This window comes from Eumetopias jubatus, unplaced genomic scaffold (assembly GCF_037043125.1).
Source record: "Eumetopias jubatus isolate StellerSeaLion01/CBP00866 unplaced genomic scaffold, mEumJub1_p1.0 scaffold_4, whole genome shotgun sequence".
NCBI lineage: Eukaryota > Metazoa > Chordata > Mammalia > Carnivora > Otariidae > Eumetopias > Eumetopias jubatus.
The window spans coordinates 55,728,460-55,756,272 of NW_028274810.1; positions in this window are offsets into that span (position 1 = coordinate 55,728,460).

A 27,813-nucleotide genomic window follows, 5' to 3' on the forward strand; every position below is an offset into this window, starting at 1 on the left:
GTATTATGAGGCCCATTTTACAGATGAGAGAAATAAAGCCCAGAAAAGATTAAGTAACTTGCTTAAGACCTCACAGATAGGAGGTAGGATTCAGGCTCAGATCTGTGTGACTCCACAAACATTGCTATTCCATTACACTCTATCTAGAGGGTAAAAATTACAACAGTTGGTCTAGACAAGCCGTTTGCCTCAGAGTGGGAGAGAGGGTCTGGTGAGTGATAACAAAATTACTGCAGGGAATGATGACAGGATATTAGGATCAGGTGTCCCAGGGAAAGAGGTAAAGAGCACTGGGAAGCTTGGACTGAAACCTCAGGACAGTGGGTTGAGGGAGGAGTTCAGTCCAAGGTGGTGGGAAGGTCTGACAAGAGCAACGCATGGTGTTGGGGTCCTCCACGGTGATGGAGACCTGTTCCTCAAACCAAAGAGAATAACACTGGAACTGAAATTATGTAAGGTGTGCTAAGAGATGGCTAGTTAGAGGCCTAATTCCCAAGAAGATTGGCAACAGCTAGGGAGGATTCAAGGCAATAAAAGACCCATGGTTCTTGCCCTCAAGGAATTCATAATGTGATTGAGTGAAAGTATGTATGCACTTTACACTGTAAAAAAATATAACGTAAGGCCACGTAAGAGAGGTGTCAAAAGAGTGGTAAACAAGTAAACATGGTATTTACTCCCTCCCCGCTCCACCCATTTATTCCAAGCAGAGAAGAGCAGCACTTTAACAATGCCAATGGGCCCTTTACAACCTACCTCCTTGTCTTCCTCTCCAGGCTCCTGCTCACCTTTCCTCCCCTCCCTATCACAGCCACAGTGAGCCACTCTGTCTCTGTTGTGCCATCTCTCACTTCCAGAACATGGCACCCACAATCCCCGCCTGGAACACTCTTTGCCTGGCTACAAGACCCCAGGTCTTAGCACAGTTATTTCCGGGAAGTCTCCCCTGAACCTTAATTTGTCAGTTAGGGTCTTTTTCCATTATCATCATCTGTGCTTCCAGGTATGATGTAAAGTCTGTAAGGGCTGGAATCAGGTTTATTTTGTTCACTGTGGTATTTGAACACCTGGCAGAGTGACTAAAACAGAGTTGGTACTCAATAAATATTTGCTGAATGAATGAATGAATGAGTGAATCCTTCTTTGGTTACTGTGTTATTTTCCTGAAGTCATATTTCTTGAAGTTATAGGGTATATTGAGTATTTTTTTTATTGGTTTAGGCTGTGGGTGGAGTTGTTCATGTAAACTGTGCCACAGGAAGCTCCAATTCAGGTGAAATCCTGGGCTAGTATCATCACTGTCATTTTAAACAAGAAAGGCAACTAGAGGGACTCCAGAAATATGAGGGAGGGCTAAGGAGGCTGGCCGTCCTTGCTCTGGAAGGTCAAATCAAGAGGCCTCATCTGACTGTGTGTAGGCTAACAAGCTATTTGGATGCATTGCTACTAAATGTCATTCATAAATAGCATCTGCTATAATTCACATCCTTTCAGAAAATAACATATTAGCAAGTGCTGTTAATTGAGCCCCCACCTGCAAGTGAGAAAACACAGATGGAATCACTTCACTAACAGATCTGATTACATGTGAACAAGGCAAAGGAAGAAGGAGGGATTAAAATAATACTACTCTTCCCAACAATTCTGTTCGTGACTGCTGCAGAAACAAGTATCCCCCACAAATGTACTCAAGCTGCCTCCAGACCTAATAACTTCACTGCTTGCTTGACAGCCATGTCAATAACATGAGGATTGCCCGTGGAGCACATACTAAATTGTGTTCCTTTACAATGCGTGCTGCTTGGCTGTTTTGTTACATTGAGTCACCAAAGCCTACCAAGCAGCCACTGGGTGCCAGGCTCTGAGTTAGTCCAGCAGAAGTTGTGCCCCACCTATGTCCCTTGGCACTCATCTCCAGGTTCTGAAAGTTGCTTACAGCAAGCACATGTGAGTCTGCCTGAGGGCTTTTTCAGGTTATAGAAGCACACTTGAACTGTGAGGAGAGCAAGTCAGAAATGCTGGAGAGCTCATGCCCCTGGGAGCAGTGCTTGACCAATAACAGATGGGAAGGTGGTGGATAAATGCCGCAGCTCCTCTACCCCAGAGTTGGACAACACCGGGACATGTCCTACGGTGTCTCCCAAGTTCTGCAGAGGGACTGGTAACTTGCTTGATAACACACTTCTTCCTGGCTTCTTTCCCTCTGCTGTTTCCCCTCCCCAGTTCCCTCCTAGTGTTCTCTGGGACCATCTGCCAAATAAATTACTTGCACCTGAATGCCTGCCTTAGCTTCTGCTTCTGAGGAAACCCAAACTAATACAGTTAGGCCTTGGGCATATAGAGACAAATCAAGACAGTCTCTGCCTTCGAGATGTTCGTAGTCTAAAAGACAATAAAGACAAAACAAATTGGTGATTATAAAAGAATGAAAAACGCTATCGTGAAGGCATACAGAGGGGGTTATGGAATTTAGAGAAGAATCACTGAAGACTCAGGAGTGTGTAGGTGGGTGGTATGGAGCAGTCAGAGAGAGCTTGCAGGAGGAGGCGAGATGTGTTAATTGCTTGCTTCAATGATAAGTATCATGCTATAAAATAGTTTAGTATTTGCAGAATAAATGATCTGTAAAACGACTCTTGTGTATCTATACAGTTACAGAAACACTATAAAATGAAATTTTCACTAAGTCAGGCTTTTAGATCCCTAATGGTTTGTATTCTGAGAAAATACTTCCAAAACGTATGTGTGTTGGTTTTTATCATTCCTCTGCACCTGGGTTCCTATATGCACATCTCCCCATGCTGAGTCTGGCCTGCAGTGAAAATTGACAAGCACACTGATCTCTGTGCTCTGAAAGCCCTTCGTATGTGAACCTTTCCTAGTGCATTGTCAGTATTTGTTTATATGTTGCTCCCTGATGTCCACTACATGTCCTTGGTGGTGCCCCCCTTTGTCTTCCTTCGCTGACATAAAAACAGCTCATTATTTGTATACTTTTTTTGTGATTACCTTTTCAAAATTTGCCACTAAAGTCTAAGCTCCACGAGAGCAGGAGCTTTCTATTTTGTTCACCACTGTATACCCAGTACAACGCTGTGCCTGGCATAACATGGATGTCAGTGAATGTGTTGAAAGAATGGATTGTTGGATGATTAGATGACTAAGAGCTCCTTGGAGAGAAAGGCAAGGCCTTAAGAATCTTTGTATCACTGGTCCACTGCATGTGGCCCGGCACTTGGTAAACATCATTTAGAAGTTTATCAAATACTTTTTTTTTTTTAAAGCCCAGGATTAAAGAATATTCCATATTAGTGACAGAAGGAAATTAGAGGTTTCGTACTCTTTAATTTTTTTTTCTTTTCTTGGTTGACACTTTTCCTCAAGTAGAAACTCATTTCCATAATTACAAGTGGTCATCATAGAACTTCTATGTCAGTCGCCTTTCCTACTTCTTTGGCAGTCTGGGGCAGATCCAGACGCTCTTTTAGTCGCATCGTCAGAGACTCAGAAGATGGTTGGAACTGGAAGCCAAGTTCATGCTGAGTAAAGCAGCTACTGCCAGTGTAGTTATTGAAATGAGAGCCTGGCCAGACTGCCAAGGGTTAGCCTCTCGATTCCTCACACAGGTCCAGTTTTGACAGGTGCTCCGGTTACTTTCAAAAAGGAGATAATCTTTCTCCAAAGTGAGTTGCTAAATATCCAAAAGAGAAGACTTATAAGAAAGCTAGTTTCCAGGGGCGCCTGGGTGGCTCAGTTGGTTAAGCGACTGCCTTCGGCTCAGGTCATGATCCTGGAGTCCCAGGATCGAGTCCCACATCAGGCTCCCTGCTCAGCAGGGAGTCTGCTTCTCCCTCTGACCCTCCCCCCTCTCGTGTGCTCTCTCTCTCTCATTGTTTCTCTCAAATAAATAAATAAATAAAAATCTTTAAGAGAAAAAAAGCTAGTTTCCAGAACTCATGAAAGCAGCATGCTGCCAGCATCCACACCAGCTTTAACTTGGGTCCTCTCTTGGCAGGATTCCCTTGGGGTAGAAACTTTCTGAGGAGATGTTTTAATTTCCCCTAAGAAATTCTGTGCTGCTGGAGGATCACAAACCTTGGGCATGAGCTGGAAGATCGTTTATTCCAGACCCTTGCCTCCCAGTTGACCCTTAAATAAACTCTCTAAGAATAGTCATGGCTTTGTGATAAGGACTTTTGACATTTGGTTTTAAGACTATCCTGATGGTGAAAAGTAATGATAACACCAACAGTAATAATGATTATTATTTTTTGAGCTCTATGTGCATTATCTCTTTTAATGCACAAAACACCCTCGTGAGGTAGTGCTTTTAGTATTCACATTTTATGGGTGAGGAAACCGAGGCTTAAAGAGATTAAAGTAACATGTGCAAGATTACATAGCTAATAAGTGATGGAGGATTTTAAAACCAGACACTCAATTCCAGAACCCTCTGCTTATGGGCCCATGAATAGGACATAAAAGGACAAAATCCTCTGAAAGACTGGAAAGCCATATCCATTTGCAGTTTGCATCTCTCAGGTACATAGCTTCACACAAAAGCTTCTGTGCTAATAGATCTTATATGGGAGATGAAGCATAGAACACTGAAAGGGTAGATGAGCAAGTAAAATTCTAACTTCTTATTGCTTGTGAGGAAATCTACAAATGTATTTTATAACCCGATGGTGGATAAATGGGACTCCCAGGCAAAGCAGAAACTGGAAGTCCAGTCTCTTGACCCCTTTACAGTATGTCACTGTTAGGGCTGCAACTGGCAAAACCAATATTCCAGAATGTCTACCAAGGTCAGAATGTGAATAACCTCTTCTTTCTTATATTAGTCATACTAGGCTAGATTGTACTATAGTAACAAATAAACCTCAAGTGTCAGTGGCTTAAAACAATAAAAGTTTATTTCTTACTCACACTGCCAGTTCTTCATAGGTCTTCTGCTCCTGCTGGTCTCACATGGAGATGTGGGCTAATAGAGCCTCCCACACCTGGGATGTTGATGGTTGCTCTCTATGCAGGAGAAGGAAACTTAGCTAGTCACTCACTGGTCTTAAAGGTTCTGCCTGCAAGTAATACCTGTCACTTTTGATCACAATTCATTTTTTAGAGCAAATCACATAGACCCAGTTAACTTCTTGGGAGTGGGGAATTTGCCTAGAATGAGAAGAAATTGAAGTATTGGTAAATACTATTAACGTATTTACGAATCCTTCAATTATACACAAATGTGTTGAAGAGCAGATAGAATTGTTGTTCACTTAAGAAAATAAATCATGCTGATTTCAAGCAGGTGATCATGTAATCCACTAGAATATTTACTCTGGCCATTGTTTGTCTGTTAGTCAACCTCTCCCACATAACCCTAAGCTTTTGAGGGCAGTGAGTGGTCTTATTTATCTTTGATTACTTCTTGCCTGGTACAGTGCTAGGAGAATGTACATTAGTTTACTTGGGCTGTAATAATAAAATATCATAGGCTGAATTACTTAAATGACAGAAATTAATTTTCTCATGGTTCTGTAAGCTAGAAGTCCAAGATCAAAGTGCTAACATGGTCAGTTTCCGGTGAGAGCTCTCTTCCTGGTTTGTAGATAGTTGTCTTCTCACACGGCCTTTCCTTGATGCCTGTGCATGAAGAGAGAGAGAGAGAGAGAGAGAACTCTGGTGTCTCTTCTTAAAAGGATACTAATCCTATCAGATCAGGGGCCCACCCTTATAATCTCATTTAACCTTAATTACTTCCTTACTCTAAATACAACCACTCAGAGGTTAAGGCTTCAACATATGAATTTTAGGAGGATACAAACATTCAGTCCATAACAGCATGGTAGGCTTCAATGTATTTTGAATGAATGGATGAATGAATGAATGACTCCAATTAACCAATAGTCTTTGCTAGTGAGCATGTGCCACTTTTTTTCATCTTCCTTTTCCCCATCTTCCTCTCTCTTGCATTCTTCCAGTGAGGCCCACTCATTCTTCAAGACCTAGCTAGCACATTGCTGCCTTGAGTAAACGTCTCTGATCTACACACCCTTGTGCACCTTCCCAAGTCTGAACCAGCTGATTCCTCTTCTCCTCTTCTGGAAGACCTGACAACTTTCTCAGTGTTCTCCACAGAATTATAATATTTTACACATGAGACCATCTCCCACACTGGTCTGTAAGCCCCCACAGAGCAGGGACTGGTAGGTGTGAGATGCTTGGCACCAGTCATGGGGTCTGACTCATGTAGGTACTCAAAATGTATTGGTCAAATAAATAAATGGATTAATAGGTCTTTCAGATTATATCCCTTTTTGACATGTTAGTCTTCTATTGTGTGTGTGTACTCCTATATTTGATATGTAATTTGCCCATTAGACTGGGGCTGTCAGTAACTGTAAGAGGATCAGAACACTCGTCATGCTTGTCATAGCACATTCAAACTCACACAATGGAGGCAGCTAGTCTCATCTCATTTTAGCTTGATTCATTCTCAGCCATGATGCTCATTTGGCACCTGCAGGCTTGATGCTGTCTCTTCAGAATCTGAGCAGTCCTCCAGGATGTCAGGGAACTCACCTATTTACCACTGTATCCCCAGAACCCAGCATGAGGCATGGCATGTAGTAAGCACAGACCTAAAGTTTGTTGAATGACTTAATTAATCCACCGAGTCCCCAGAAAGACAGATCTTGGAGCATCATTTTAAGAGATTCTATGCCTTTGTATGGATGGAATTAGAGGGTATTATACTAAGCAAAATAAGTCAATCAGAGAAAGACAATTATCATATGATCTCACTGATATGTGGAATTTAAGAAACAAGGCAGAGGATCATAGGGGAAGAGAGGAAAAAATGAAACAGGATGAAACCAGAGAGGGAGACAAAACCATAAGAGACTCTTAATCTTTGGAAATAAACAGGATTGCTCAAGGGGAGGGTGGATGGGGTAACTGGGGGATGGACCCTGGGGAGGGTATGTGTTATACTGGTATTATGTACTGGGTATTATATAAGAATGATGAATCACAGATCTATACCTCTGAAACCAATAATATATGTTAATTAATTGAATTTAAATTAAAAAATAAAATTTAAAAAGAGATTCTATGCCTTTAAAGAAAAGATCAAGGTATCATAAAAGCTGTGACTTAGAAGATACTCAAGTGTTACATGTGCTTGGCCGGATTTCAAACTGTGTTATTCCAAAACCTCTCAGGAGATATGACTATTTCTCCTCCTCATGAAGATCTCCGGGAATGGAGAGCCTACACTATCTCACTCAGCCTGCAGTCGCATCACTAAAGTGAATACAGGCTTCCAGCTCTTTCAGCACAGGGCCGGAGTCTTCCTCTTTACATCTCCAGTAGAGTAGGCTCACAGTTCTGTCAAAGGAGCACATGTATGGCTGTGAAGATGGTGGGGCCTTATTTTTGTCCAGAAGGTGCCAGGGACAGAGCAATTCCCTATTATCGTAGAAACTCAGTAAATACTAGTAGTAAGGAATGAAATCGTGGGGTTGTGTGTGACGGTATACCTGTCCTATATGGGAAGCAGGAGCCGGAAGGAGGTGGGGCGGCCATCCATTGGCTTTTCATATCTGCCTCTGCAAACGCGTCTAATTACCTCACCTCCATCAGCGGGCCCTTGGCAGAGGCCGCGCGTTGGGTCTGCTCGGTCCTGGCAGCCGCAGTGTGGAGGGTGAACCCGATGGCCTCTTCAGTCTATTTAGCAGGCTCTGAGATGTGTAAGTACATTATCTGCAAGGCTGGTAAAGAGCGCTTGGGGAGGATTTGTGGGTCTGTGGGAAGGACAAAGAAAAATGTTTTCTAATAAATTATTCACCATCTCACAGTCCCTTTTGGGCAGATTGTTGCTCAGTTTGCCCCGCGCAGCTCGGTGCCTCTTCCCTCCGCATTCAGACGCGCAGTTTCTCACCTCCAGAGAGCAGCAGAGATCTCGGGCAGGCTGCTGCGGCTAATGGTGGCAATTAATAACTTGTCATAATCCCGAGGATGAAAGGGAAGGCGCCCCATCAGCAGGCGGGTCATGGCGCTGCTCGGAAGCAAATGAGGTGCAGGTGTGGCCTCAGCTAAGCGCGGCGCTCAACACCCGGCGCGCGGTGGTGCCAAGCCCCAGACCCCGCTGCCTGCTGCCGGGCTCCCGGGCGCGCACCGCCCCAGGCTCTCCCCCGCCCCCCACGCCGCTCACCCCGCTGCAGAGAAATACCCGGAACGTATCAATAAATCAGATCACACGGCACAGAACCTTCCAAACACTTAATTGCATTCTGAACACTGTTAATTCTGCCAGGCCTAACTCGCTTGGGTTCCCCCCGCACCACCACCCCAGACTTGGTAAGAATCGCGCAACTCGAACTCTCCCCTCCACGCCTGTGTACCCCACCTCCCAATCCCCGTTTGTTATCCCCACCTCTACTCCGTGCAAGCACTGCAACCTTTAAAAGTGAACCTGGTAAATAGCCAGCGTGCTGAGCCTGATCTGATCTGTCTCAGGTCCCCAGTGGAGCTGGAGGACACGAAATCCTCGTTAGGGTTTTAAGAAACCGCAAAACACAGAATCACTTATTTCCCGACAGCTCTAACCCAGTTGCCTTTTCTCTTGTTTCTATTCCTGTGGGTCAGTTCTGCTTGAAATGAACCAAGTTTACAAATCTCTTCTGGTTTGTACACTCCTATTATGCATACGAGGTGATGCATTTGTAACTGTCACACAAGTCAGGGTGATACAGCGCTCTCATCTGACCCTATTCATTTAAATGGGTGCGTCTTGATGACATTGATTCATGTTATAAGTTATATACATGCATTATAATCTTTATGTGTCACCGTACTGGTTATATCTACTACAATGCAGGGCGGCGGGGGTGGTGTGTGTGTGTGTGTGTGTAGTCATAGAAAATGATGGTGAGCAGGATTTGAGAGTGCTTTGAACAATATGAAGTCCATATAAACTCCAAAGCTTCCTAGATAAGTTTATTATGTGTCTCTATCTTGAGAGAAGGAAATTTACATGCAGAACAGTCCTAGGTGAGGTGTACTTTCCTGTAAATATTCTGCTGACTAACTTCTTAATATTTAGAAAATGTGTGCTTCAAATGCATATCGAACCAAACTAAAGGGGTAAGTAAACATGATTATGCATGCATGTAAGTCTTTATCAAGGTGGGGTTAATAATGTTTTAAAGCAGAACTATTTCTCATGAAAATAGCTGCTCTTAATAGCCTCTGTCTCTTTATTGTGCTTCTTACTGAAACATAAATCACTAATATGTTTTCAGCAGCAAAGTACTCTCTTCTTCCATTGTATTCACAGATTTAGTGGCATTTCAAATAGATAAACACAAGCAACATCTATCAACACTACAAAAAGGGCGCCTTAATCAAAGCTCCAGGTCCCGGGTCTCAGCATCTCCATTTACCTTGAGATAAATCCATTGGTGTGACCACCACTGCATCGGGTGACAAATCACCCCAGCCGGCCGAGCAGCGCAAGGGCTTATTGGCCTTCCTTTAAGTGGTCTTACCCTTCAATGAAAAGGATGGGGCTTGTCAAGCAGGACCAGATTAAAGTTAGACAAAAAGAAATGATCTGTTATTAGAAAACTCCGATTGAGAATCACAAAACAGGAAAGAAATATGAATAAAAATTTCCAGGGGGAAGACCATCTGATCCCAACAGAAATTAACTCCCATTATGGGCATGAGGTAATAGATGGCCTGCAGTTGGAGCTAATGAGGATTTCAGATTAAGGAGGTGTGGGGCTCGGCTGGGGTGTTAGCAGCTGCTCTGGGCATCCAAGTGCTAAGTTCAGGAGTGACCTGGGCTCCTGGCTTCCTGGGCTAAAAGGTGGTGTTCAGGTAGGGCATGGAAATTACAAGCTCTGGAAGTGCGTGCTCACTCATGATTGCATGGGCAGTTCAAAGAATAACACTGGTAGGAATCTCAGGAGGCAGATAGATTTCCCCATGTCTGAGTCAAGGGGAAAGTGAAGGCCAAATATGACTTGCCCAAAGTCACACAGCTAATAGTAGGGCTGAGATGATCTTTCTGCTTCCAATTCACTGGGACTCCATTATTTGGCCTAATCCTGGGAGATGACCTTGTTCTGCCTCTGGATTTAAGGATCTTATCTTGCCAATTAACCATAAAGGGAGAAGAGAATGGTACCCTATAGTTAGCCTTCTTAGTGTAGTCTTGCTTGAGTGAAAGCCTAATGTTTATACAAATAATAGTAGCTAATGCTTTCAGGTTCTTACTGGGTGCCAGTCTTTGTCTTTGCACTATCTCATTTAATCCACAGATAGCTACCATCAGAGGAAGATACTGAGACTTCAGTATCTTTTTTTTTTTTTTACAGAGGAAGATATGGAGGCTTAAAGAACATAAGCAGCTTGCCCAAGGTTGAATAATAAGTGAAGGAGTTTTGTTTGAACTAAGCAAACTACCTTAAGAGCTATGCTTATAACTACTAGTCAACACTGCTAGGCAAAGACTTACATTTCTTGTAGGAAAGTTTGTGCAAACAAAAGTTAATAAGCAAAATATATGTAATAATATATACACAAAAGGGATGAAAATTTGGATGCTGAGGAAAAAGCAAAATGCCCAGATCCTTGATATAAATAAATAAAATACCTTCTGATTTCCCCCCAGACCTTTGATTCTGGGCTCAGAAAAGGATTTTAAAAATCAGGCTATGAGGGCATGATAGCCAATTCCATAATTTAAAATAAATGTATAGGCTATAGGAAGATACATGACGTAATTATGCAAAAAGAAGGTAGACCAGCAGAGTGCAGAGTGTGATTTAAAGCTGATGGTCCATGCTGGGTTCAAATCCTACCTCTGGCATTTCTAGCCTAAGAAATTTCCTCTTTCTTGTCTTAGTTGTTTCTTATATCTGAATCTTAAGCATGTTACATAACTGTGTTGTGCCTCAATTTCCTCATTTATTAAACAAGGAAATAGTGTCTACTTCAAGGGTAGTTATGATGATTAAATGATATGATGATGCCAAGAGCTCAGCAGAGTTCCTGAGGAAGGGTAAACACTTGGCAGTTGGCTGTACGCCAAATCTGTCAGAGAGCTGAGAGTCACCCCCTTTCATTCCCTGTGCAGCATCATAGGAAGGTGCTGACCTCAGAGATGCTGAATGGACTGTGCTCTTGTCCACACTCTGCCAAATGTCCACTGAATGCATAAAAATGCAGTTAAACTTTCAGATATTGTCTCCACAAAGATATTTGGAAATTGCCAACTTTTTCATTGTCTCATTTTAGGCCTAATGTCAGGTGGATGTGAGCAGGGATTTTCAAATATGAAAGAAGGGAAGATGTCTAGATCACTAGAGAGAAAGAAATGGTAGACACACAACCAAAGAAATTAAAAAAAAAAAGGAATCTCAATCCACATATTTGAGAAAGCCAGACTAACATTTGCCCATCCAGTGAGTTAATTTAAGTCCATTGGGTCTAGTGATATGAGAAGATACCACAAATATCAACCAAGGCTATTGCATTTCCCTGGGATTAAATCTGGGAAGTTTAAAGGCACTGAATTCATCATTGCTATGTTTGATTTGTAAATAAGTCTAACTATGATAGCATTTATGGGAGGCAGTATGTCAAGAGCCTGTTTTCTTTGATTATTTACACAAAGAATCAAGTTGGGTAAAGGAATGTTTTATATTCATTCTAACCTGAGAAATTTGTAGCTAATAACATCAGAAGAAATAATATATGCCAATTACTAGCACCTCCATTCATCGGTACAACTACAAGTGCATATTCTGTGTTTAACCGCGTAACTCAATCCAGTTTAAAAGGAAAACTAAAATATCTTTATCAAACATTTCTAATGTCTAAAATGACCCAAAAATGCATTATGTCTCATTTGTATTTAAAGGCACTTGGATTTGCAAGGCAATAGTGATAGATAATTACAGGTACGGGTATTGATATATTTTGCATTTGTGTTTTTATCTAAATACCTACTGCCCTCTTAATAAACTTCAATTAATATGTTTTCAAGTACTCTGAATGTAATTTTCTGATTAAACACATGCATCAGACTCACCATCAACTCATTAATTTCACATAGATTGAATTTTAGTGTTTGTGTGCAGTTAAATGTGAGAAGCAGGACATCCAATAATCATTTTGTATTTAATATGAACAGATATATTTTTTGATTCAGTCCAAACCAAATCCCTAGGACACAAATGAGGTGGTAACTGAATTCTGTGGCTTCAGAATTTGCACATTTAATGTGAAACAATTTCAAAGCCTCTGCCGGTCATTGGAAAAGCCGTTCCATTCTGCTTTTTCCACGGAGCAAAATCTTTCTGAGAACAATGCTTATTATTGATAGGTTTAAAGCACCTCAGGTGCTTGCCCATTGTGTGTATTGCTGTCACTCTGTCTTCTGAGCAGTGGGGAAGCAATGATGGATAACATAGAGAATAATACATGATTCTTGATTGAATGCAAAGCTATAATTCAGTCTTGGGGTTCTACTGACGTCACAGTGCATGAGAACACAGCTCAAAGAGGTTTTCTAAAAAAAACAAAAAACAAAAAACAGGCAATCCTTGTAATCGAGTATGGAGCCAGCGGATCAAGACACACATGATAGCCTCCTTGAGTGATTTTCAAAGGAGAAAAGCACATGGGGGTATAATCTCCTAGGTTAAGGTCAGCTGTGCTCCCAGGTAGGCAATGAGAGCCTATTGTTGGCTCCTACCCAGTTCATTCTTTGTTTGCTTTGTGACAGGCAAATGAAAACTCTCAGATGTGGAGAATAGAACTCTCTCCTCTTGACTCTTCAAGATATCCTCTAACCCAGGGTTTCCAAAATTTCTCTGGTGAGAGGTATTGCCTGAAGCCCTCTTAAAAACATAGCTTTCTGGGGGCGCCTGGCTGGCTTAGTTGGTAGAGTGTGTGAGAATGTGTGACTCTTGATCTCAGGGTAGTGAATTCAGGCCCACGTTGGGTGTGGAGCCTACTCAAAATTTAAAAAAAGTTTAGAAAAATATAGCCTCTTGGAGTCTCGCCCCTGGACATTTAGATTCAGTGGATTTAGGGTGCAGCCTGAGAATATGTATATTTAACAGGTAGTCTAAGTTGATTTATTAGGAAAGTTTGTAAACACCTTGATCAGCCTCTCTTGGTGTCTTGTCTCAGAATTTCCTGTACACTTGCAAGCTACTTGACACAATTTAAGAACCAATAGAGTTCTGGTTTATGTTGACCCAGTTAAATGGGAATGTTTTTGCAAAAGACTTAACACATAATCCATAGTGCATCTCAATAAATGAAAATTTCTCCTCTTCTTTTAGTTACCTGATCTGTCAGAAAGTTGCCCTCCCAACCTTGATGTTAACAACTCAAGAGTGAGGTCTAGACTGCATATTTCCTCAGCAAGCCCTGAAGTATTACAGTAAGTATTTGAAAATGCTGCAGGGAGTGATTGAAGCTGTCAGAGGTAGGATGAGACCTGCAGATCCTTTTCTATTCATGCTTCATTTGAAGGTGGAACTTATCCAGAGCTCCAATACTTCTGAAGGTAGCAAGGAGTGATTCTTTCTTCAGGCTTAGGTAACCTAGGTCATACCTTGCACAATCCTTTGAGCCTCCCCAAAATCAATAATGATAATAATAAAGAGGATGAGGAAGAGGGGAAGAAGCAGTCACACTTCAGTAGTGCTTAATATGTGCTAGGCAGTCTTCTCAGTATCTTAAACATAGTAACTCACTTAATCCTCCCAATATCCTTATAAGTCAGGTTCTATTGTTGTCATCTCCATTTTACAGATGAAAACACAGGCACAAAGAAGTTTAAAAAAACTTGCCTAGGGGCACATGGGTTGTGCAGTTGGTTGTCTGACTCTTGGTTTCAGCCCAGGTCATGATCTCAGGGTTTTGGGATCAAGCCCAGGGTCCTGAGATCACGCTCAGTGGGTAGTCTGCTGGGGATTCTCTCCCTCACCCCTGCCCCTCCCCCAGTGCTCTCTCTCACTCTCTAAAGATAAATAAATCTTTAAAAAAAAAAAAAAACTTACCTAAGGACACAGCTAATAACTAGCAAGGCTAGGATCTGAACCTACATAATCTGGCTCCACAGTCTGTGTCTGCTATACTGACTTTACTAAGGAACATGGGATGTCAATCTAGAACTATTACAACATCTTGGATATTATCTAATCTGATTTTACAAATAAAAAGACTGAGGCCAAAGACCGGAAGTGACTGATAGGAAGTAACTACACTGTATTCTTTCTCTATCTAACTCCTGATCCTGACTTCACCCTCCCGTGTGATCTTCGGCTGGACACTAGTCTTACCTCCTCTTGTTGACACCACACAATATTCTGGATGTTATATACAGCAAAAAATGTAAATATAAACCTGGGCTTCAGGAAAGAAAGGAATGTCCTGATACCAGATACAAAGACATACCTGCAGACATGCATGCGAAACTCACCTCCTAAGCAAATGCCAAGGTGTCTGTAGGCAGATACAAGGCCCATTTGGAGCCCATGGGGGCAGGGCCAGAGCTGGTGTTGCTGTTACTGTGTAAAAGATAATACAAGATTGAAAAGGTACAAAAGTTTTCAATGAATACTAAAGCTCTCTTCTGCCTTTGACTTTGAGGCAACAGGATTTTAAATATCCTTTGAGATACAGTGTGTGCCAATATACAACTATATACATTTATAAATTCTTCTGTTGTTGTTTACACAAATGGTAGCATACTATACAGATTATTCTGTTTGTATTTTTACAATACAATGCATCCTGGAGATTTTTCCATATCAGTACTTATAGAGCTGTCTTATTCCTTTTATGGTCATATAATATTCTATTTTATGTATATATCAAAATTTACTTAAGCAGTCTCTTATCAGTGGAAGACAAGTTGTTTGCTTGTGTGTTATTTCTCTTTTTGTGACTATATCTATGAGATAAATTTCCAGATGCAGAATTGCTGGGTCAAAGAATAAATTTAAAATTTTGGTCAATAAAGATTATATTAATTCACATTCCCTCCAACAACCCTTGAGAGTGATTGTTTCCCCAACATTCTCAACAAGCCAATGTTTTATCCAAATTTTTCTTTTGTCTATCTCGTGTATAGTTTTCATTTGTACTTCTTTTATTATGATGAGGTTGAACAACTTTCATATATTTAAAAATCATTTATTTTCCCCTTTCTTTAAACAGGCTACATATATCATTTGCCCATTTTTACTACTGAATGTTTTTCTTATACTATTGTTGAAACATGTTATATATTAAGGAAATTAGCCCTTAGATTGCAATATGTAAGGCAAGGATATTTCCCCAGTTTATTTGTTTTTTGACTTTAAGGAATTTTTTTCTACAAATAATTTTTTTAAGTTTTTACAAGTTTAAATTGACTAAAATTTTCTTTTATGGCTTCTGAATTTTATGCCATACTTAGAGTGTTCTTCCCACTGCAAGATTATATAAAAACAAATTCTCTCATATTTCTTCTACAACTTTTATGAATCATTAAAAACAATCTTTGATCCATCTGGAATTTATTTTAATGCAAGATGTACAATGGATCAAACTCATTTTTTGAAACCAATTGTCCCAACACCATTTGTTAAATTACCTGGAACGCATGTATATTACTCCACTAATGATGTACTCAAAAACTGGAAAAATGGTGACCACTATTGGTTGTTCCTAATTAGGTAAATCTTGAAAGAAAGAAAGAGGGAGGTGGGGCAGGGAATGAGAAAGAAAAAGAGAGAGAGAGAGAGAGAGAGAAGGAGATGGATGGATGTTTGGCCAGGAATCCAAATTTAGACTGGAGAGTTGGAATAAAGATACAATAAACTTACAATGAATTGATCTTTATTGACTGCACTCAGGTTGATTCTTCTTCCTTCTTTAACAGAGTCTATATTCCAGAGATGATTCTGCTTTTCTGAGAAGATAAAGGAACAACAAATATTTTATAGGTCTGGGTGGCATAATACGTTTATAAGTTAATTGAATTTTTCTTTTTTTCCCTTTTTTATATATTAACTGTATTTTTTGTATTTAGCAATTTATTTCCTGTGGTACCATTCTGTCATTCAACTAGACTGTATATGGTTAAAATATACATAACATAAAATTTACCATTTTAACCATTTTTAAGTGTATAGTTCTCTGGCATTAAGTTTATGCACATTCTTGTGCAACCATCACTACCATCCATCTCCAGAACTTCTTTTATCTTCCCTAACTAAAACTCTGTACTCATTAAACATTAACATCCCATTCCCTCTTCCCCTCAGTCCCTGGCAACCACCATCTTACTTTCTGTTTCTATGAATTTGACTACTCTTGGTATGTCATATAATTGGAATCATAATATTTGTCCTTTTATGTCTGGCTTACTTGACTATGCATAATGCCTTCAAAGTCCATCTATGCTGTGGCATGAGTCAGAATTTCCTTCCCTTTTAAGGCTGAATAAATTCAATCTATGTACATATATATATTTTGTTTATCCATTCATCAGTCAATGGACATTTGGGTTGCTTTCACCTTTTGGTTATTATGAAAAATGTTGCTATGTACATGGGTGTACAAATATCTATTTGAGTCCCTGCTTTTGCTTTTTTTGGGTGTATACCCAAAAGTGGAATTCCTGGACCATATGGTAATTCTCTGTTTAGTATTTTAAGAAATCACAGTTTTCCACAGCAGCTGCACCATTTTACATTCCCACCAGGAAAGTGCAAAGATGCCAATTTTTCCACATCCTCATCAGCACTTACTTTCCAGCTTTTTGTTTTGTTTTGTTTTGGCAATAGCCATCCTAATGGTTATGAAGTGATATCTCATTGTGGTTTTGATTTTTCTCTCCGTAATGACTAGTGATGTTGAATAACTTTTCATGTGCTTACCGGCCATTTGTATGTCTTCTTTGGAGGGAAAATGTTTTTTTAATTTCAAACATTTAGTTTTGGAGTAGCAAAATCCTTAGGAGGGGAGGGAGCATAGGAAAAATAATTTGAATACAGCTAAATTAAATAAGGTGATTTGGATGGACTAGAGGCGGAGAAAGAGTCAAGGGAGAAGCAAGGGCACTTGCCCTGTGGAAGGGGCCCCTGCCCTGCCACCCTTGTCCCCCATGCAGAAACTCTGGAGGGAGGGAAGACAGAAACCCAAGGTAGGTTTGGGGGGTTTCAAGAGCAGGAATAACCTGAGCATGGATAACTTCTCCAGGTAGCCTGGAGAGGCAAGCCTCAGATGGCATGAAAGTGCAAGGTAAACACAGCCTAAGGAGAGTCTATGAATGGATGGGAGATAACCATATACAATGGCCCACAGCAGAGCAGTGGGGGAGCAGCAAAATCCTCTCTGGGTGCTCCTGAGATTCAGTGGACCTAGCAAGGAGGACCCTGCAGTGACCTAGGTGGACAGATTCCCCCGACAAACAATGACACATTCCGGGGAATTCTAGTACAGTTAGGTGACTTCTGGGAGTATGATAGTTCCTCCCCACCCCCAGCCCCAGGACCCTGGTCCTACAGAAACCCCTGCAACAAGAATGCAACCTCAAGAAAATGTGGGGGAGGGGCGCCTGGGTGGCTCAGTCGTTAAGCGTCTCCCTTCGGCTCGGGTCATGATCCCAGGGTCCTGGGATCGAGTCCCGCATCGGGCTCCCTGCTCCACGGGGAGCCTGCTTCTCCCTCACCCACTCCCCCTGCTTGTGCTCCTGCTCTCGCGATCTCTCTCTGTCAAATAAATAAATAAAATCTTAAAAAAAAAGAAAATCTGGGGGAGACCTTCACTGTCCACATTTGAGAGTTTGGCCCCCACCTGATGGAAGCTTATAATAGAAATATACTTTAACAATAAAAATATAAAAGACATTTCTTACACACTTGAGTCTGAGAGCAAGGTTCATAACTCCTAGAGGTTGTTAAAAGATAAACTGAGGCATATTAAAATTTTTTAGGAGTTTATCTGAACAAAAACTGATTTGAATCAGACAGCGCCAAACTGGGAGTGGTTTAGAACACCCCATGGAGAGCAGCTGGGGAGAGATTTTTATAGAGAAAAGACAGAAGCAAAGTAAGGAAACTATTCATTGGCTGTAGCTTAAAGCCTAGTTTGCTGTTTGGGATTGGTTATACTTAGGTTTCAATTTTATAACCTCGATGCATTTATAGCCTTAGATTTTTGCTTTGCTTCTGTAGGTTTGTTTAATTAACTTAACAAGGTCAAATGTTGAATTAATTCCCACAAACTGGAGAAGCATCTCAAACCCCATGTCCAAGAGAAAAATAAGAGGTTAGATCCCAGTGAGGTGGCTCCTGGAGCAGCAAATATCAGTTAATAATGAGGATAATATTCCTCTGTTTTGAAGCACATTAAATTTCAAGGTACTTTTGATGTGTTACCTTATTTGGTTGTCAACCTCACGAGGTGATAGGAAGAGGCTGATTTTATTATCATCCCTATTTTGCAAATGAGGACGCTGAGATCAACAACAAAAAAGCTATGACCTGGACAAAACTATCCAATAAACTAAATGAGATTTTCTCAACCTCTGCACTATGGACATTTTGGGCTGGTTAATTCTTTGTCATGGGGACCTGTAGGATGTTTGACAGTCTCCCTGGCCTCTACCCACTAGATGCCAGTAGCAGCCACCAGTGGTGACAACCAAAAAATGTCTCCAGGTATTGCCAGTTGTCCAGTGGGGGGCAGAATCCACCCCCACATATCCCCACCCCCCACCCACCTTCTCTGGTTGAGAACCAAGGGCTAAGACTTAACCCAGTGTCCTGACTGCTAGTTCAGAGTACATAGAAGAAATCCAGTGCTCCTCCCCTACACCAAGTTCAGCCTACCATTCCACCAACATGCCTAAAACCACTTAAAAATGTTCTCATAGCATTTTATCATTGAAAGGGACCTAAGCATTCATCTCTACCCGTTTGATTCACATGTGAAAACACTGAGATTCAGGAAGTTTCAGTTATTTGTCAAAGAGCACACAGCTGGTATGTGGGGAAGCTGGTATTTGAACTTGGGTCTCCTGTGTCAAATTCAGGGTTTGACCTGCTACCTCATCAATGCCTAGAGCTGACATTATTTTAGAAACCCTTCAGGGTAATCTTGGAAAGGAAAGCAGGATATTTGCTGCCTAGCTTTCCCTTTATAAGGGGATATTTTTAGCAAAATGGGGGGAATTACCATTCGGCTCAATTGAAAATATGTCTGGCATTAATTCATTGTTAATTGACCAGGATGAGTAAAAAGATGGCTACTTCCAAGGCCTCTCTAATGGAACTATTAGTGAATTTTCAGGTCAACTAACTCCTGTCACTGCCTGACAAAGGAAATGGCAATCATTTGCCAGTGTTAGCAAGGCTCTCACTGCTCTTGAAAACTGGAATCAGTCATCCTGGGCTGTCAGGTTCCGTGTCTCTACACCGTATGTAATTCTCTACCCGACACTCCTCCACCCAGAGACCCTTAACTTCACATAAATGACCTCAGGTTCGCCTGAAGTGTGCATAATTTTTGCTACTTCTAAAGAGCTTTCATAGAAATCTGGTTTGATCCTTCACACAATGCTATAGTTTAGTAAAATTTAGTCTGTATTACTCACATTTACTGATGGGGAAACCGAAGCTCAGGTGGTTACTTGATTAGTCAAAGTTTTCACAGATGGTAATAGCATGGCAAGAGTTCAAACCCGGGGGTGGAGCAACAATTCTCATGGCATTACTTTTTGGTGGCTTTATTCTGCACCATCATCTGCACCTTCACCCCTCACTTTGCTTTCTTTCTTTCCCAGTGAGACTTTTTTCCTACACATTTGTTTCCTTCTTCCAAAGTCTAAAGGGCTAGAGAGTTGGGATAGTTGGGAAAAAGTTTTAGTTGTCACAAGTAACCAGAGTTTTCTCATTCAACAAGTATTTATTGAGGATTTACTTGTAGGAACTCTGGTGGATATTGGAGATGCATGATTCATAAGCTAGGGCCCCAAATCCTTAAGCATGGCTCTATCATAATTTGGTCCTAACCCACCTTTCCCTCCTCATCTTGAACCACTTCTCATACAACTTATGTACGTTAACCGTACTAACATAATCTCTATTCTCCAAACATGCCATGCATTCCCTCACTCTCTCTTTTCCCTCTGTCTTTGCATGTGCTGTTTTCTCTGTGCAGAGTGCTCTTCTGCCTCCAGGGTCTGCTGAATTCCTATTCTTATATAAAGGCCCTCTCAGGTGTCACCTTCTCTATAAAAGCTTCCCTGCTTTTTATGGCAAAGCTGTCAATCACACCTCTTTCTGCTATGATGATTTGCTCATACCTGTATTGTAAAGTGTTCCTACTGTGTTATGATTATTTATACTCATATCTGTCTCACATACATGATCCTTGAAGGCAGGGATCATAACTTACTCAAGGGAGTGTTCTCTAGTCTAGTACATGTTGGGTGACTGATATACATCAGTTGACTTGTCAACCCAGAATTGGAAACGAAGGCAAAAAGGCACAGAGATGTTGTAGCCCAATATTATTTAAAACAAATAACTAACTTATGACTTATTAATTACACCATTAGACACAAAGACTCACTCGTTACTAGTCCTTTGTATTTTATTAGCAGACATATCTCCTTTTACTTAATAGGCCCCTTAGAACAACGGCTTCTATGATTGTCTTGAGAGGATTTAAGGGAAGAAGGAAACAATGGATGATAACATGGATCACATTCATCCTGTCACAACTGACCTTCAGCCATGTCTCCATCACTAAAGCAAAGCAGGGAATTAAAGTAATTCTCCAGGTACCTCAATAAACCTTAGATTTGATAGCTAGTAGCAAATATTTTTGGAATAATGACAATATTATATAGCAATTTTCAAAGCACTTTTACAAATGTTATTCTTCTCAACGATCATGAAAGGTCAATATTATCCTCGCTTTACAGATGGGAAAACTGAGGCTCAGAAATGTATTCAAAGTTATTTAGTTAGCAGGTAGAATGGAGTTTCAAGATGTAGTTCTTCTGACTCTGAATCTTATGTTCTTACCAATATATGGTGCTATTCTTTGAGGATAGAACATGTATTTTGTTTATTCTTGTGTCTTCCCCAACACCCAGAATAGTGCATGTGGCAGGGACTCAGAATGTTTGTCGAATGAATGAATTTTGATATACAAGGTTAAAAATTCTTCTTTCTCATCTATGTTTAATTTGTTCATTCATTCATCTGCTTCTTATCCCTCCCATTCATATCATATCTATGCATCCCTGCAATTGACTGCCACTGTGCTCAGCATGAAAAATTCAAAGATTTTTGTGTCCCCATCACCCAGCACATACCTGGCACAGAGTGGGTGCTTAACAACTTCTTTTGCGTAATTATCTGCAGAAATCTCAGGATCTAATATATATGACTGAAGTAATTTGAGCTGTGCTCTCCTTTCTTTCCTCTGGTCTTCACATCAATCTATTGTCTGTGTTTTTACTTATGGGACAACTGAGCATCACTGGGGCTTAATCCCTCTGCTACGGTGGATTTAAACCCAGGTTGCACATTTAAAATACTAACAAGATGATGGGTATTAAGGAGGACACATGTTGTGATGAGCACACAACTAATGAATTGTTGAACACTACATCAAAAACTAATGATGTACTATATGTTGGCTAATTGAACATAATAATAAAAAAATAAAAAATAAAATAAAATCCCCTAAATAAAAATAAATTTTTTTTATTTAAAATTTTTTTTAAATTTTAAAAATAAAAATATTTTTATTTAAAAATAATTAATTAATTAATTAAAATGTTTAAGAACCTTGAAAATTTAAAAAAAAAATACTAAGTTGATGCACCTTCTAGAAGCAGCTGTGTTGTAATGGGAAGAGTCTAGATCTGGAGTCAGAAGACCTGATATGAATCCCAGCCCTGCCACATACCAGCTGTATGGTCTTGGGAAGCCGCTTCGCTTTTAGGACTCAGTGTTCTCCATATAAATGAGAAAAATATTATTTACCCTGCTGAACATGTGGGGATATTGTGACATATGTGAATAGTATGAGAAAAGTGTCAGAAGGACTAATCCAAGGAACTCACTTAGGTCACCTTCCGAAGAGCTGCAGCATACCTGGCCTGCCCCTCCCAAGTGTCAGGACAGTGCTTGCTGACGTCACCTGGAGCCATCCAATTTAGACCCTTCTTAAACCACTCATTCTTTAAAGTTACAACCTTATAAAGAAAACAATAAAAATCAATGGATAATTACTGACTCCTTATGTTACACATGGTAATTACATTTGTTTAACTTTAGGAAGTATGTGTACTTGTGTGTGTATGCGCGCGCGCGTGTGTGTATGTGTGTGTACCTGCTGCATATTTGCATGGGTGCAGTAGAAAGAGCCTGAATTAGGAAGTCGGGCAGAACTGCCATTAAATCCCTGCTCAGTCCTGCATTCATTAGCTGTGTGACTTTGGACAAGTTATCAAGTCACACTAAATCTCAATTTCCTAATTGGTAAGATGCAGATAATAGGTTGTTATGAGAGTGAAATAAGACCAAATACTTCTAGCATGAGCCCAGCTTATTGCTCAATGAGTAGGAGCTTGTGCTATCATCAATATTATCCAGACATAATATGCATGCTGCTTCTGGTGTTGACTCTAATCCCTCCTCAGTAGAAAACTATTCTGTTCAGATCCTCTCTTTTGTCATTGTGGTTACATGTTCCCTTCTAATTCTCTTTTCTGTCCCATTTGATCAGACAGGTCAAATTTGAAGGTCAGATTTGAAAAGTTTTCTCCTGATCCTGGGTCTTTAAAATTATTTTAGAGAATTTTATGTTGTCTATAATTTTTCCAACTTCCCAGAGTTTAAATCTTCATGAGTTGTATTCTAGTTCTTGCAGTTCCCAATTTACTACTTTCTAATTTTTGTCATTTTAAGAGAAAAACTTCTATAGTAAAACACTACTCCAAAAGACATTGACCCACTACCCCAAAGTTATTTTTTGTGACCCTATTAGACAACTCCCCCTGGTGAGAGCATCCTGGGATTTTACTCTTTTATGACCACTATTTATGGGCTACTTAATATTATAATAACTATAAAGAGCTATACACATGTTAGCTATAGCAGTATTTAATGATTTACTAAGTTATGAGCAAAAACTGGGCAAGTTAATTTTTTACAAACCATTGTACAGAACCTCGTCAAAATTTAAACAGTCTTGTTCACCAATAAAATAGAAATAAAACTTCCAAGATATTCATTTTGGGCTATCCATTACTACCAGGATAATCTTCCTTTCATCATATTTTCTCACTACTCGAAAACATTCAAATGTACACCACTGCCTTGGGATTATCCAAATTCATTATTCTGGAAGGACTGCCCCAGTACTCCTTCCCAACACTATTGTCTGCTCCCCAGTAGCTCTCCTCCTCCTCCCACCCCATGTGAATCTTTTTCTCCAATGAGCTGCTGTACTCACTGTTCATAAATTATTCCATGCACCTTCCTGCTTCCTTGCCCTTGATTAAGCCATTCTCCTGTTTTGCATGTCCTTGTCACCCCCCAATTGTCCATCCCACTTTAGGCGTTCTTCAAAGCCAAGCTCAGTGTATTCCTTCCCATAGAGAGCACCTTACCCCTCAACTTTGAAATTGCCAATCATTAGCACCACTCGTTTGACAATTGATTATATAATCATAGTAGTTTGCCAGTGGTTTCAAAGAGGTTTTTTTTTTTAACTTGAAAATAATGACAGCTGCCCGTTAGGGAGCACCTCCTATGGTCCAGGCACTCTGCTGAGTGCTTTTTGAATATCATGTTTAATCCTCACAGTCATCCTCTGTAGCAGGTCCCCTTTGCAGTTGAAGAATTGGGGGCATAGAATGGTTTTGTAAGTTACCCAAAGTCATAGAGCTGATAAATGGCAGTTGAAGTTCACAGTCATGTCTGAATTTGAGGCCCACCCTCTTAACCACCACACATACTGTCTCAGTTGTACAATATAGCACAAAGAAGTCAAGTGATGTGACCAAAGCTGGTAAGAGAAAACCAGTCCTCTCACCCAGCTCAGTCTAAGTTCAGACAGCTTTCCAATATACTAAATACATGCTATCACCTATTATTGCATTTAACTTTTGTTTTATCGTTTAACCTAATATATAGGGTTGTCTACTAGCTTAAGATCTCTGAAGACAATGATTAGGTACCTGAAGGGTTGGGCATCAGACAAATGGCAAGCAGTTAATTCACCAACAATAGGCCTGATGATGTATGTAGTGGCTTGAGGATGGGAGAAGATGGGCTGATCTGGGGTACAATTATCATCTCCTTAGTAAGCCTGGGAAAAAACTTCATGGACTGCTCTTTGAAGAGTGACTACCTCAGTATTAAAAAGACCTGCTTTTTGGGGGCACCTGGGTGGCTCAGTTGGTTGAGCATCTGACTCTTGGTTTCAGCTCAGGTCATGATCTCAAGGTCCTGAGATTGAGCCCTGCATCGGACTCCACACTTGGTGTGGAGGCTGCTTGTCCCTCTCCCTCCCCCAGCTTGCTCTTGTACTGTCTCTCTCTTTCTCTCAAGTAAATAAATTTTTAAAATATTTTTTTTAAAAAAGACCTGCTTTTGACTGTTAGTTTAATGCAAAAATAGTCTTTGTCATGACTTCTTTTTGTTCAGCTAGTAGGAAGGTTATTGACTCTGTCTAGCCTTTGGGACTGGGCAGCAAAGAAGGCCAGGGAGAGGCAGTGTCTGGTTAAAGTAAGAAAACTGGAGTTCCAGAGAAAACATCAATGCACTCCCATTCTTTTCAACACAAGACCAGATGCTCAGCAGCAGGTATATGTAGAATGAAAGCAATGGCAATATAATAGTAATAAACATTTTACATGCCTGCAGCTACTGTAACAGGAAAATCTAATGTAAATGGCTTGCAATGCCCATGTGGGGTGTGCTGTGGCTATGCCTCTCACATGTGTCTTGCATATGGCGCCCATAAGTACAGTATAAAAGATTGAAATACAATAAAATCTCTTCTCTTCCACTTTTCGGGTGGGGGTAGTGGTGTGGGGAAATGTTGCAAATACTAACCACATGTAAATTGAAGGAAATTTGTAAATGACTTTGCACTTAGTTTGTTGTTGTGTAGTAGACTTAAATAATAATTAAGCATAGTGCCTGCACTTAGGTAGTCATTGTGCAGTTTCTATTTTAGTAATGATATCTTACAATTCAATCGTTCTTTATAAACATGCATTACAGCACCAGTGGAGTCTCTTCCAGGTTCACTTACATCTGTCCATCTGCTAAACTTCTGCTCAATGTCTGATTCTGAGGTGTAGTATATAGAAGCTCATTGTTGCTTCACACCTACCCCATATTCTCGAGCAACCTTTATCATAATAAAGCTAACATTTTGATCTCCATCTGCCCAACTCCTTTGCTTATCTCAATTGGTTTAGAAATCATGTAGAAAAAAGAAGGGTCCTATTGATTGGGCCTCCCTCAAATCCCAGGAGTGAAAAGTGATAAAGTATGTTAAGCACCTGGTACAGCTCCTGGCACAATAAAGGAGCTTAACTCGGAGTGATTTGGGATATAACAGACTTGCTCCTACTTGATCCTCCCTACAAGCAGTGCTAAGAAGACCCAGCAGATGGGCCTGGCAGTTTGGAAAAACCATAATTTCCGGGACCCATAGTAATTTTTGGAAGGGAGCCAGCATTGCCACCCTGAGCTATGGAATGTCCTTGGGAGTCACAGATGCCATCGGGAGGGTGGAGATTGTTGTGATGTTGGCTTTGGGTAGAAAACTCAAAACATAGAGGGTTTTGAGCTAATTACAGGTTCCCTAAGTCAGTGTATTTGGACTCTTACCATGCGTCAGAATTATAATGGAGTTTTTACAAGAGCAATACCAAGGCTTCATTCCTAGATATCCTCATTTCATTGGGGTGGGGCCCAGACATCAGCATTTTTTTGAAGCTTCCCAGATGAAGTCAACATGAGGTCAGGTTGAGAAACATGGCCCTAAATAAAAACAGAGAGACTTGGGGGAGTATTTCCTAGTCTCTGGAACAGGATCACCCTGTTCAGACTCCAGCTCTGCCACTCTATTAGCTCTGTGACCTTAGGAAAGGTAATTAACATCTCTGTACCTCAACTGTCCCATCTGTAAAGTTAAGATGAAAATAGTACCTGCTTCCTAGGGTGGACATAAGGATTAAATGAGTTAAAATGAGCACTTAGTACCTAACACGTGGTAAGGCTCACTAAATATTAGCTATTTTCATGATGTTTAGACTTATAATCTGAAAACTGTCACCTGAGGAAAGAAGTTTGCACATATATAAACTTAAACCCTACTTATGTGTCTAAATTTTTTCAAATAAGATTTAGAAGGAGTTGCCATGGTCAGAATTTCTTACACAGACAGTCTATGATGGTGCAAAAGCAGTGCACATTCAGTAGAAACCATACTTAGGATTTTGAATTTTGATCTTTTCCTGGACCAGGAATATGTGGTAAGATACTGTCTGGTGTTGCTGGGCAGTGGCGGCAAGCTGCAGCTCCCACTCAGGCCTGTGACCACAAGGGTAACAACCAATACACTTAAACCATTCTGTATCCATGCAGCCATTCTGTTTTTCACTCTGTGTACAGTATTTAATAAATTACATGAGATATTTATTACTTTATTATAAAATAGGCTTTGTGTTAGATGATTTCGTCCAAGTGTACAACCACTGTAAGTGTTCTGAGCACGTTTAAGGTAGGCGAGGCTAAGCTATGGTGCTTGGTAGGTTAGGTGTACTAAATGCATTTTCAGCTTATGATGGGTTTATCAGGATGTAACCCCATTATAAGCTGAGGAATATCTGTAATATACTTACAAAGAAGGAACTTCCAAAAACCAATTTTATGAGAGGTTTTTGTTTTCCTATGAAAAAAGCATAGTGAAGAATTATATTTGTTTCTTTATTCATTCATCTATTTACTCACTCACTTAATCACCCATTCTCCCCCTTGATCTTTGGATGAGGCTTTGGACTATGGAGCCAAGACTGCCTGGGTTTGAATCCAGGCTATGCCACTCATAGCTGTATGACTTGAGCAAGCTATTTAACCTCTCTGCGCTTGTTTCCTTATCTGTGAAACAGGGGCATAAGAGTAGCTCCCTCACATGTTATTGAGAGTCCTAAAGGAGTTGGTTTGTATACAGTGCTGTTATGAACTGAATGTGTCCACCCCAAATTCCTATGTTGAAGCACTAACCCCCCAATATGCTGGTATTTGGAGGTGGGACCTTTGGGAGGTAGTTAGGTTTAGATGAGGTCATGAGCGTATAGCTCCCATGATAGCATTAGGGATTAGTGTTCTTATAAGAAGAAGAGAGACCAGAGCTTCTTCCATCTCCACATTGTGAGGATACAGTGGGCAGGCTGCAGTCTGCAAGCCAGGAAGAGGGCCCTCACTGGGGAGTGGAATTATCTAGTACCTTGATCTTGAACTTCTCAGCCTCCAGAACTTCAAGAAATAAAGGTCTGTTGTTTAAGCCACCCAGAGCCTATGGTGTTTTGCTATGGCTGCCCAAATTAACTAAAGACAAAGTGCTTAGAACAGTATCTGGCTGGCATATAGCAAATGTTCATTAAATATTAGTTATTATAAATATTTCTCTGCTCCTCAACATACATTACCCCAATTGCCCTACTACTAACCTACCACTACCCTACTAGGACAA